The sequence below is a fragment of the Zosterops lateralis genome (assembly GCF_965231275.1).
Source record: "Zosterops lateralis genome assembly, chromosome: 30".
NCBI lineage: Eukaryota > Metazoa > Chordata > Aves > Passeriformes > Zosteropidae > Zosterops > Zosterops lateralis.
In genome coordinates, this window is record NC_139790.1 from 6,044,924 (window position 1) to 6,057,654 (window position 12,731).

Below are 12,731 nucleotides of genomic sequence, written 5' to 3' on the forward strand. Positions count from 1 at the left end.
TTTACATGGAGGTGATGGAGCTGGGGACCAGGATGTCTCAAGAGCCATCCCAGGGTACCTGGACAAGTGAATCATGAGCAACACTCTGAGCACAACACAGCCCCTTCCAGCTGTGGAAATGTCAGAAAAGCTAAGGAGATGGCTGGAGGGGTAAGATGGAGTTTATTGATAAGCAAAAATCAATAGTGTTTCCAGCCAAGAAAGGAGATCACCACACCTGTATCCCTTTAAACTGCTGGGCTGGGGATCTATTCCACTGAACCCTAACAGAGAGGGCTTTCAAATAAAATCAAATATTTTCTAGATAACTGCGGTGCTAACAAAAGGCAGAGTTATTTTAAAGTGTTTTGATACCCACCTAGGCTTCAGTGTAGAGCTGGATAAACATGAGGCTCAGGGACTTATGTAAAGGGGGTGCTGGTGAAGAGCAGCCCTAGGGCACAGATAGTCCTGGGGAGCCTATCTTCCTATGCTCTGCTACCTTCCTGGCACCTCCACTCTGAGGAGCCCTCACTAGTATGGGGTGGGCTTGGCTCCTGCAGCACAGTGCCCTGAGGGTTATGTAAGAGCCATCTATTTAAATTAAATTAGGCTGTAAGACAGTCGGAGGGGGCTGTAAACGTGGCTGTGAACACCTCCCCATTTTTTTTTTTTCTCTATGGTTTCACTGGGTGCACCAAGGGTTTCACCTGCACTGTTACACCTGTGGACTGGGGTGGTTCTGATCCACTCCCAGGCACTGAAGGCACTACTGGGACTGGTAGCGTTCACAGGCTCCCAGCCTCAGATGGCCATTTCAGGGGGCATTCGCATCATTTTTCAGGCATCTTGGCCTTGCCTGGCAGTCGCCCATTGGGTGCCCATTGCCATGGAAACAGGGTTGGCATGGCAGCGTGCACCGGGCTGGTGCATTGGCTCCAGCTGTCGCTTCCCAACCGCCCCCGGATTGTAGGAGTCAAACAGGCTGGAGGGTGAGAAGCCGAATGGTGCAGGCGATCAGGGGCTGTGGTGACAGGGTCTTCAGGGCCCTGCACACACCCCCCTTGGGAAGTAAACAAAGCACATGTGCTGAAATGTGGTGGCACTTCCCCAGGCATCGTCTCATGTGTCCCCTGGTCCCCGCCTAGGAACAGCCCAGTGGTGGCACTCAGATTGGCTCTCAAGGCACAACTGTCCCAGAGACCACCATGCATCAGACCCTGGCAGGGAGGAGAGTTTGTGTGTAGCCTGGAGCAGTGTGACTGGTTAAATGCCCTCGCAAGACATTTACCCATGCTGTAGGGTCCGCCCAGGTATGGCACAGCTTCATGGGATTCCTGCCCTCCACTTCAGGTTGGCCACGAGGCCACATGGTGAACCAGAGGACAAATCTGACCTGATTTTAAACCCAGTTGGGTTTTTTATCTTCTAAAAGAATAAGCAGTGTGGGCCACTTTCTGTTCTTCTGTGACCTTCAGGGGCAGCAGCATGGAGGGGGTTTCGACTCCCCACAGTCCTACCAGCACCACCCTTCAGTACTCTGCAGCCTCCCTCCATGAGAAGCCCAGCTTTCTGGCTCAGTGACCATGCTGGCCATGGCAGAGCCCAACCTGGCTCCTCCCAAACCTGCCGGCAAGACATGTGAGGGAAGCTGGGAGTTGCCATTCCAAGTGTCTGTGGCTCCCCACAATCATGACAGAACCAGACAAGAACCATCAAATGGCAGTTTCCCCTGGGCTGTTTTCCTCTGGACCTCTCCTGGGAAAAATTCAAAAGGCAGCAGAAGGAGGCAGTGAGCTGATGCCCAGCCAAGGCTCATGAGACCAGATGCAGATCATCAAAGATTGGAGAAACCCACCGGTACAAAGGCACACATGATGAGATGCCAGCTGCAAATGGCCTCAGCATGAATAAATACAGCAATCAAAAAAAGCCTGCTGTCAAAAAGCCACCAGGTCTGTCTTGGATGTGCGTGCTCTTCCTCAGGAGAAGAGCACTGGGGCAGAACAGATCCCAGCCAGGCAGTTCTGGATGTTGTAGCCTCACTTGGAGCTTACCAAACACAATCTCACTGTCTAGGAGGTCATGAGTGACTCATCAGCCCCACAGCCAGTGTTAACTGTGTGACAGGGAAACTGAGGCAGGACTCGCTCTGCAGGGACTTTGTCCAATGTCTCTCTGCACGGTATAGGGACTGCACAGGTGACAGCAGCCTTACTCCCAGCCCAATTCGCCCTGGGGACAGTTCTGTCATTCTCCAGAGCTGTTACTGTGCTGTAACTGGAGCACAGCTGGATGACAGAGGGATGTGTCACTGCCACCTCTGCCATCACATGTAGCTTTCTGGACAAGCTCAGCCCCACTGCCTCGGCCTTGCAGCCCCTCATCCAGCTTCAGGAGGAGAAGTTCTTCCTTGTGCCTAAACTTCCCTCTAGCCATGGCTGCCCATCCTGGGGGGTGTGAATTCCAGTGCCATCACTTCTCTCCACTTCTCCCCAACACCTAGTCCAAATCCCTCCAGCTGTTTTCCCAAAACACCACCAATCTCTGCTTCAGCTGTTTCCAATGTTAAAAATCCATGCAATGGGCTTGGTACCCCTGAACAGGATCACTGGGGGACTCATGAAGCCTGGATAATTTCACTGCCAGTGTAACTGCCAGCTCTGGAACCATGGAGGGTCCAGGGTGATGAAGAAAGGGTGAAGCCTTGCAATGGTGACAAACAGCTGACAGCTCTACCACCTCTTGGAGCAACTCTTCCTTTCCTGGAGGTTTTCCAGCCAGATCTCCGCCTGGTCCAACTGTGCTTAGCATAGATCAGTGGCACTTCAGAACTGGACCCTGCTCCTTGGCTGGGAGGCAGCTTTCCTCACCATTCACAGGAGACAGCTCTGGCTCACAGCATGCTGGGCCAAGCCATGCCACCACACTGGAGGTGGCTCTTCTAGCCAAAGGCATCTGTCATGTTGTCTCAAGAGCACCACTGTGCAGCAGGTGAGAGAATCTCCTGCACCCAACACCATGGCTCCTGCTCCCATCCCCAGACCCACCAGGTGAAGAGGGAGAGCAGATCCAGCACACAGTGTGGGGTTGAGTGGCAATTGTCCCAGCAGTTTGGCTGCTCCTAGTGCAACAGTCATTCACCGGACTACCTGAATGCCTGCTGGGCTGGGGCAGGTGGTGGCAAGACTGAGGGTAGGGAGGGTGACAAAGCACCAGCTTTTAAACCCAAGGGCTTGGCACGGCGTGCACTTGGCTGCCGGGTGGTGGGGATGGTGGGGGTGGGTCTATGTGTTCTGTCTTGTTCTATTTTTGCTTGCAATGTGTCATTTTGGGGGAGGTGAAACCTTTAACAATGCACCGTCAAGAAGCAGCCGATCTGTTTCCCACTCCTCGGAGCCACATGGCACAGCATGGCTGTGCTGTCCCTGGGACTGGAGCCACTCCATACACACAGGATGAGACCATCAGCAGCAGTACAAGGGGACTAAGACCCCCTAGTGAGGTGGCAGTATTGTCCCTGGGGGGCATGCAAGGATTGAGCCGTATGTCAAGCCCCATTACACCGTTTTCTAGGCATTTCTTACTCCGGGATTCCCAGCTCTGTGGGTCGGTGACGCATGATGAGCTGAGTAGTGTGGAAATGCCAACAGTAATCCTCGCTCTGCGGACAGTCAGTTGAACACGTTTCTGTCCTTGGAGCTCAACAGATGCAGCACCAATGCTGTGAACACAGTGCTGGACACAAAGAGCAGGAACCAAATACACCAAAGGATGTGGTTGTTCGAGCTGAGAAGAAGCAGGGTAGTTCACAGAGTTCCTCTTCACTGAGGACTTTTGGTGCAGGCACACTAAAGCTGAGAAGACACAGCAGCATGAGGAGCAGAGGTGGGAAAGTGTCATGGGAGGAAACTGGTACAGCATAATCCCAATGAACCTCTTTTTTTTCCCCATAAGAAGGAAAAAAATTCCAAGGATTTTGAGAACAATTCAATGAAAGCGATCCTCTCAGCCTGGAGCAGTTCAACTTTCCAAGGCAGGATCCCTGCCCTCTCAGGAAAGGAAGTCCAGGATACCTGGATCTAGCAGTCAAGGATGCTACAGTTCAGTGGCCAGTACAAGCAGACACCCTCACGTCACTGGCATTCCCAGAAAGCTTCCTCAAGAGCTGGCACTGCTGTTTGTTGTTACTCAAGGTGAATTATTTAGGCAGTTTTAAGGAAATCATCTCAGGCCAGATGTGGAGATATTGAGGAAGGATGAGAGGAGCAGCCCACTGTCTGTCCTGCTGAAACCATTGCTGCAGGTGGCACAGGGATGCTGGGAACCAGCACCATGTCAGCAGCCACCATTCTCCTGTCGTGGCAACACTTGGGTCACCCACCTAGGGTGGCCTGTCAGACCCCTGGAGCCTCCATGCCTTCACATTATCACAAATCCCTGCTCCCTCCTGGGGAAGCACCTTGCACCACATCCGCATCCTGCCCTCCCAGCACTAAAGGGGCTGCATGCAGCCCAGCAGGGCAGAAACCATAGAGCAGTGCCAGCTAGGCAGGCAAGCAGGGGGATGGCAGACCCCATTCTGCATCTCTGCAGAGAGGCCACATTCACCCAAAGACACCAGCACACACAACAGAATACAGATTTACAGGAATAGATTTCCAGAACTTCTACTAGCCCTCCAGATGAGAACCCAAAGTGCCTCAAGCCACAGGAAGGTCTGTGCACCCCAAAAAGCTGCTACCAAGCTTCAGCTTGAGCTGGTAAGCCAAAGCTAAAAAAACTCCTGCTTCTAAGATGATTTTGAAGAAGGTAAAGTGTCCCCTATGCTCTTCAGGGTTCCAGCGTGGGTGCTGTAGCAACAGGTCAGAAAGCCAGAGGTTTAACCTCATCAGAAAGCTGCATTCCCAAAGCTGCAGGGATTGTGTGCATGGAAAATCCCAGCTTTGTGCTACTTCTGCAAGCAAGCTGCAAAGAACCTCCCCCCTCACCTCCAGATTTAACATCTTTTGACATCAAAACATCAGGACAGTTGCACTTTCTGTCTCACGCTGCTGCCTGGGAAGCACCATGGCAGGAAAACATAGACTGCGCCTCCCAGACCTTTGCTGGAGTTCAGGAGGCAACCAGGGCTCCACAAAGGCTTTTTTGTACCAACACTTCAACTAATGAGGGCTCTGGCACAGCACTAAGCAAGCTGACTGCCAAATCCCTTCCTTTACAGTTCAAGTCACACTGCAGTCAATAAGCCTCAGGATCCACTCTGATCCTCTCTGATCCATCCCGATCCTCTTTGACACTCCTTGGCCGGCAGCAAGCTCCAGCCCTGAGCACAGCAGTGGTCCAGGGCCCTCCCAGTCCTCAGGATTTCTTCCAGTCCAGGGGTGTGGTTTGCAGGTTTGGTTTGCTGGAGAACAACCCAAATCAAGTTTTGGAAAGTCTTCTTCAGCCCCAAAGTGGGCAGAAGTCTGTCAACAGTTCCCCCTAGCCCATTATCCCTGAGGTCCTGAGCACACACCTCCAGGACTGCACCGTGAAGCTTACTGGTCCTGCTCTCAAAAACAAGAAGTGAAAAATGCAAGCCAGTGCCTTCCCCCTCACTCAAACCTGAGGCACAGCCCAGCCAGGAAGTGCAGCCCAGGCTCAAGCTGCAGTGTCCACCATCAGCCTTATATGGATCATGGAATAATGGAATTATTTTGGTTGGAAAAAACCCTCTGAGACCATTAAGTCCAACTGTGTCCCCAGCACTGTCAAGGACACCACTAACTCATGTACCCAAGAGCCAAATCTGCACATTTCTTAAATCCTTCCAGGCATGAGTACTCCATCATTGCCCTGGGCAGCCCTTCCCATGAAGAAATCTTCCCAATATACAACCTAAACCTCCCGGCACAACTTGAGGCTGTTTCCTTTTGTCCTGTCCCTTGTTCTCTATGAGCAGAGCCAGATCCTCACTTGGCTGCACCCTCCTGAGAGTGTTGTCAAGAGTGAGAAGGTGCCCTCTGAGCGTCCTTTTCTCCAGGCTAAGCCCCTCCAGCTCCCTCAGCTACTCCTCATATGACTTGTACTGCAAAGGTCACCTCACCTTCAGGAAGGTCACCTTCAGAGCTTCAACTTACCACCAGGATGGGACCAACAATCAAAAATCAATCTCATCAAGACACATTTACCCTAGATCCCATTGTGTCACCAAGCCCGAGTGATGCAGTGGGAAGATGTCAAGGCTCCTGCATACCAGCTGCCCAAGGCACCACGCACATGATGCCTTTGCTGCTTTACTGAAGAGGAAACCAACAAATCCCCACACTTTCTCTGCATCTGGAGCCCCCACCAGCTCCACTGAGATGTTCTGCCCCTCTCCCTGCTAGGGGAGAGCCTTGCTCTTTTCCAAGCTCACTCACTTCAGGAGAGCTTTTAGCCTTCCCTTTTGCGTCCCGAGTTATTTACAGAGCTGTTCGACAGCACCAACTTACTGACATTAGGTAAGTTGAAATGCCACCACCAGCTTGCAGAAGAGTGTTAGAGTGCTGGCACCAGGGGGCTAAATTTCACTACTGCTGGGATATTTAGGTCAAGGACAGGATATGCTACCATTCAGAAAAGACTCCTGGGATCTTTATTGTTTGCACACAGCTTATACAACCTTGGGCTTCAGAGATCTCCTGGGAGAGAGACCTACACACAGCCAACCAGGCTCCCCTGGGAAAGGGGGATAAGGCCAAAGGAAGCCAGTGGGATTGAGCCATGGGAACAGAGGACAACGTGGCCTCTCAGACCCCAGCACCACCCAATACAACTGGGCCCAGTCCAGGTAGTTTTCCATGTTAGGTCCCTTTTAGTGAACACTACAATATTAAACCAAGCAAACAGCAATTGCTTTTTTACCTAAGAATTGGGCACATGCTGTCCCTTGGTTTCCAGCCTTGGGATTTTCTGCTTGTTGAGAGAAAAATTTATAGGCTTTAATTTAGTTATTTTTGGTCCCAGGACCTAATTTTGGAGCTCAGTACCTCAGTAGGGCAACCAAAAGCCTTAGCAGTTCAGTGCAGCACAGGGAAACTGGCACTCTGCTGCTGTTCTCAGCTACCCAACCAGTGGGGCCTGGGTCTCCATGAGAACACTGCAAAATTGGACCTGACTGCTCCTGATCATCTGCAAAAGGCTTGAGTGACAAGGGCTGCACCAGAAAGGGCTAAGGAATTTCACTCTCAGTTCAACTGCTTCAGCCCTTTGAAATGATGCTTCCTGAGCAGTTAAGTTTCCACCACAATGGGAGAACGCATATGGATTAAAATAATTCTCCCAGCAGGAATGGCTTCTCTCCATTGCAAGAAAGATTCCACTTAGCAAAGATTACTTAAGTTACATTTCCCTGCTTCTCTCAGTGTTACCTGGACACATTCCTCCCAGAAACCAAACACAACAGCACTGTGAGTGCAGTGCTACAGACCCTGAGGGTCAAAAACCTTAACGTCACATAAGGACACACTGGGGCGTGTCAGCAGAAGAAGGTCTCACCAACACAGAGCTTCTGTGAAGCTCTTGCTCCCACCTGAAAAAGATGTCAGCGCTGGGGAGAGCTGGGAAGGGAGGAAAAGGAGTTGGAGTGATGTCACTTTACTGTGAGGTACCATGTGGCTGGTAGAGGATTTCCTGGCCTCATTGCAAAAACAGGACAGCAAAGGAGAAAAGAAACAGGGTAGGAGGCAGAGAACACCAATGAGTCCACACACAAGCATGGGAATGGCCCTCAGAATACTGGAAAATTGTGTAGGACCAGGAGCACGAAGATGCTCAAGTGAGAAACAAGCATGGAAATTATAACTCTTCAGCCCAAAAATAGGCTGAAAGGGGAAAATGGACATGATAGAAGGCACAGAAGGGGACTGGGGACCCTCTCAAAGCCTCTTCACCTGGACAGAGAAAAGAGCCACACATGGCAGTGCTGTGCCACAGGAACCTGGTGCAGGATGCTGTTGCAGAACCCCCAGGCATGGGAGGGCAGAAATTCAGAAAGAAAAGGGAAAATAATGCCCCCAAAGGGCTGAAGGACAAAATGTTTAGAAAACCTCTGAGCAACTATATATCAGGACAGAGTGAAAGCACAGAGAAAGTATCACTGCACCACTCATTCTGTTCTTCTCTTCCCCCGCATCTGCTGCTGATAAAGACAGGATATAGGGCGAGATGGAGCTCAGCTGTATCAGGTCAGGCCGTTCTCTGAGCTTGGTCTGACTCCTGCTCATGACAGGCCTTGGCCGTGCAGGAGGAATTCCCCGTGCACAGCCCCACGTACATAAGAGGAATCAGAACCAGGACAGAATCTCCTTAAATATGGATCAAGATCAGCTCCTTTCTAGGTCAAGCTGGAAGAACAGCACAGACTCTGAGGTGAGCTCATCAGGAAAGTCCATAGGGGCAGTCGAGAAGAAAACTAACTGCCTTCTGGTCTGGACAGTCCCAGACAAAACTACAGAAGACCTAGGGGTTCCCCTCCCTTCTGAATGGAAAACGATTAAGAGAAGAAAGCTTAGGACAATGCCGTCTCTGAGTCAAACAAAACCAGCCTCAAAGTTAGCAGCATGCAGCAACAGCTCCTCTTCACAGCCCTGCTCCCCCACAGAGGGTGACCAGCAGTGAAATTCCTGTTCCTGGCACCCCAAGGAGGATGCAACCATGCCAGGAAGCCCATCCTGCAGGCACCTCACAACAAAATGCCATCTGGGCTTCCAGCAAAGCCAAGCCGTTGCTAAGTCGAGTTAGATTCACACAGGCACCTCATGGAAATTTCCCAGAGCACCGCTGTGTCATCCCAGGGATGCCCCCAGTGTGTCTCACAAAGGGTTAACTCCAGGTCATCAAGGGCTCTGGAACTGGAGTGGTGGGTCTCAGGAGAGAGCTGGAATGTTAGGAGTCAGCTCACCAGATTAATGCATTTCAGTTCAATTTCACTGTGCTTCTCACCAGCCAGCAAGCCAGGAGTACACCAGGGATTTTTGTAGGTCACTGCTGAGCCCCAACATCCACTCCCAGGGATAGCAGAGCAATGTCAGAGAGATCAGCCTGCTGGTGAAACTCACCTGGACCAGGTGACGGGGGCAGTCAGGGTGGCCAGGGCTCTGCTGCTCAGCAGCAGCCTGTTTGTCCTGTTCCTTGGCATAATGGCACTGTGCACATAAGGTAAGTGGAGTCCCTTCCAAGGCTCCACAAAGAGAAGAGCCCTCTCCTCACCTCAGCCCACTGTTCTAGTCACCTCTTCCCTTTTCACACTGCAGAAGGTGAATGGCTGAGGCCACAGAGACCCTAGGATTTCATTCTGCTCTGCATGTTACTGTGCCACATTACCCAGCAGCTGCCAAAGGCTTCCTCAGGAATGAGGCATTTGCATATTCTCCTGGGCCCACCTGGCATGGTGTTCCATGTCCCAGCAGCCCTGCTTCCAGCCCTGGCTGTGCCATCCACACCCAAAGATTCTCCTCTCAGAGACCTCACCTACCCAGATGATCTCTAAGGTACAGACCAGAGCTGCCCCATCCTGAGCACACCTGGTAGAAATACCTAGGAGAGACACAAAAGCTGGATGGAGAAACACATGAAGGTGAGACATTCACCGTTGTGCACAGGTTTCCAGGATTGCCCTTCCCAGCCTCCTGCCACTACCTCTTGCCCATACATGGAGTAAGGAAAGGGACTCAAAGGGAAAAGGGATGAGAACTTCCCCACTCCTGCTCATACTGGGAGAAAGCAAGGAGCAGAGGGAAGCCAGGAACCAAAGTCACAAAGCACAAGCACAGGCCGGGCTGCGCAGTGCCACACGTGGGCTGCCAGGCTCTATTTTAAATGCTGTGTGGCAAATATATGCAGGATGGAATCCAAGCTGGGGGAAGGGGAGGGTGCTGGGCAGCAGAGGTGTTCAAAATTAGGAGCTGAGCTCAGGCAAGGATGGCTTCTGGGAGCAGATGGGGGAAGAGCCAGAGCCAGGACTGTGCAGCTGCAATGCTAGGAAGAATAGCCCCATGGTGAGGTGTGAGGAGGGCTGTGCCCTGCTACTCTTCTGGTAAGGTAGGGACAGTAAGAGAGCTGAAACAGCTGGGGAAGAGTGGCTGGAACACCTGGAACAGCTACAAGAGGAATCTCGCTTCTTCTGTGGCACAGAGACCTCTGTGCCCCTCAGCATAGCTCCTGGCATGAGTGTCACCCCAAAGACACCTCAGTTCTGGGTGTATTTACAGGGCAGCAAAGAGAAATTGTTTCACCTGCCTTTCACAAGTGGGAGAAGGTGAGGGACTTGGGGAGACCTGGCCAAGCCCCAGACTGAGCCCTGAAAACCTCCATACCTGCAAAACTGGCTTGATTCGTCTGGATTGACCCTGAAAAAGCTGCTACCATCTCACTGTGCTTTGTAAGAAGTTCCCAACCAGCACCCCAGCATCCAGGCGCAGTGCGAGGCTCTGATGGGAGCTGGCAGATCTGGGATGGTACCTGCCCTACATTTCCAGAGCTGTCAGGCTGACAGAATGAGCAAGTTTTTATATAGATTTTGGTGGCAGTGGTTTTCTTCACCAGCGGCTGGAGGTGCAGGGGGAAGGAAAGGAACTGGAAAATATTTTTGTTTAAGCCCTTTTCTGCATTCCTGCTGCCAGAACTGTGCATTACTCATGCGCCCCTCGTACCCAGGCTGGTAGCTCTGGGTTTTGCTCAGAAGGAAGGGGCTGTGGAGAATTAAGTAGTTGTTTAAATTATTAATAGTCTGTCAGGGGGTGCCCACCCAGCCCCCACTGCCTTTCTGGGGGCTCCAGTGCCCCCCAGAGGCATCAAGACCAACTACAGCCCCGTGACAAACCCATGGGTTCCTCTGCCCTACTTCAAGACCGTAGATATCCCATTCTCCTGGCCTGGAAACCACTGGACTCCTGGGACTGGGATGGGGCCTCCTGCACCTGGTCTCACCCACCACCTGTTTAAAGTGGGCAGGCACCAAGGGGGCTGCAAGTATTCCACCCCATCAGCGAGTTTAGGATGGTGGGAGCAATAAGAGAAGAGGAAGAAGAGCCCATTGGGGAGAACAAAAGTTGCAGTGGCAGCTATATTCAGCAGAAGGCACCTTCTTTTCATGACAATGCCCAGGGGACAGCTGCCATGCAGGGCTTGATATCCAATGCCACAGCTGCAGGCTGCAAAACAGCACCTGAATGTCTGAGGTCTGACAGGGCCACTCTCCAGTGGTGCCAGGACACACTCAGAGGGTGGCACATGCGAGGGCTGAGTTTTAACCAGGCTCTCACCACACACAATGAAAACTACCCCTCTTGGCTCCACCACACTTGCCGTCAGACCCATCCTGCTCCCACACGAGCCCTCATCTTCCTTCCTGCTCCCTCCAGTTTCCTTCCTGCAGCCCTGACATTCGTTTCCAGGCAGCTGAACTCTCCTCACACTAGCTGCTGCCCCACAACAAAAGTCCTGAGGTGAAACTTTGTGGGGCAAACCACAGCAATCATAGACTGCACATGGACACAAGCAACTGGCACTCGATCCAGCCCAGATCCCTCTGCTCAGGGCTTCACTGAGCCTCCAATCTCTCCCTCTCTTCTCCACTGGGAGAATGTGGGCTGGACACACTCAGGCCTCTGCTGTGCACTCTGGCAGGGCTTTTTTTGACTCGCTAATTTTGCCCAGGGATCAGTGTCAGACTGGCAGCCCCGGGGACAATCTTCCTTTACCAGGAGAGTTCCAGCACAGGCATTGCAGATTATTTCATTTTTGGCTTCTGGCTTATCTTTTATCCTGTGGGATGCACATCAGTTGCGTGTAAGTCCTGTCTTTTCCTCCCATTGGACCATGTGACTCACCAGGCACCTTGCCGGTCCCCTTTCCCCCTCCCCCAATGGTGGCCACTCTAAGATTCTTCCCCAACACAGCCAGAGCTCAGGCTCTTCTCCAACACAGCCTCCAGTCAAGGCTGCAGAACCTGACTCCACCATTGTCCTAGAATAATGGAATCATGGAACATCCTGATCTGGAAGGCACCCACATGGATCACTGAGTCCAGCTCCTGGCCTTGCACAGGACAACCTCAACAATTCCACCATTTGTCCAAAAGTATTGTCCAAATGCTCCTTGAACTCTGGCAGCCTTGAAGCCATGACCAAAGAGCCTGTGCAAGTATCCAGCCACCTCCTGGGGGAAGAACCAAACCTCGCCATTCTTACCACGTATCATTCCACTGTTCTCAAGATTTTGGTCCTCAGACTGTCCTTTCCATATGCCAAGGGTCAACAGCCCCAAAGTCTGAGCTCTGAATTCTCTCTGCCCCTCAGGGGTATCAGCCATCTCAGTCCTTACAGGATTTGGGGTTCTTCCAGTGGTCTACTTCTTTCTGGCAGCTTGCTCTTCCCAATGACACGTCCAAAACTGGCTGGGAGGACAGGCATCACCAGCCCAAGCTTCCCTCCTCACCAAGCACCAGTGGGATGGCAGGGACAAGCCACAGCAAAGCCCCACATATGGCCAGGACCATCGTGGTGATCAGAGAGGGTCAGCACAGCCATCACATGGGGTCTGACCACAGAACACACCAGGGAGGGGAAGAGGAGATGGAGTCTGCACAGCCAGATCACAGCATCACTCCCCCAACTCGGTCAGCAAAGAAACACAAGAGTTTGAACCTCAGTGAAGCATGAGGTCCTGAGTAAGGGTTGGGCAGCTCTGACTTGGCTCAGGATCAAGGTGATGCCAGGGAAGGATGA

The 12,731-nt window shown here is 52.1% G+C and overlaps 1 protein-coding gene across 2 annotated transcripts in view; it reads right to left on the reverse strand.

The window, feature by feature from the left end:
• Nucleotides 1-12,731, reverse strand: part of NUDCD3 (NudC domain containing 3) — a 29,027-nt gene that overhangs the window by 12,905 nt on the left and 3,391 nt on the right. The gene's annotated exons all lie outside the window — the stretch shown is intronic.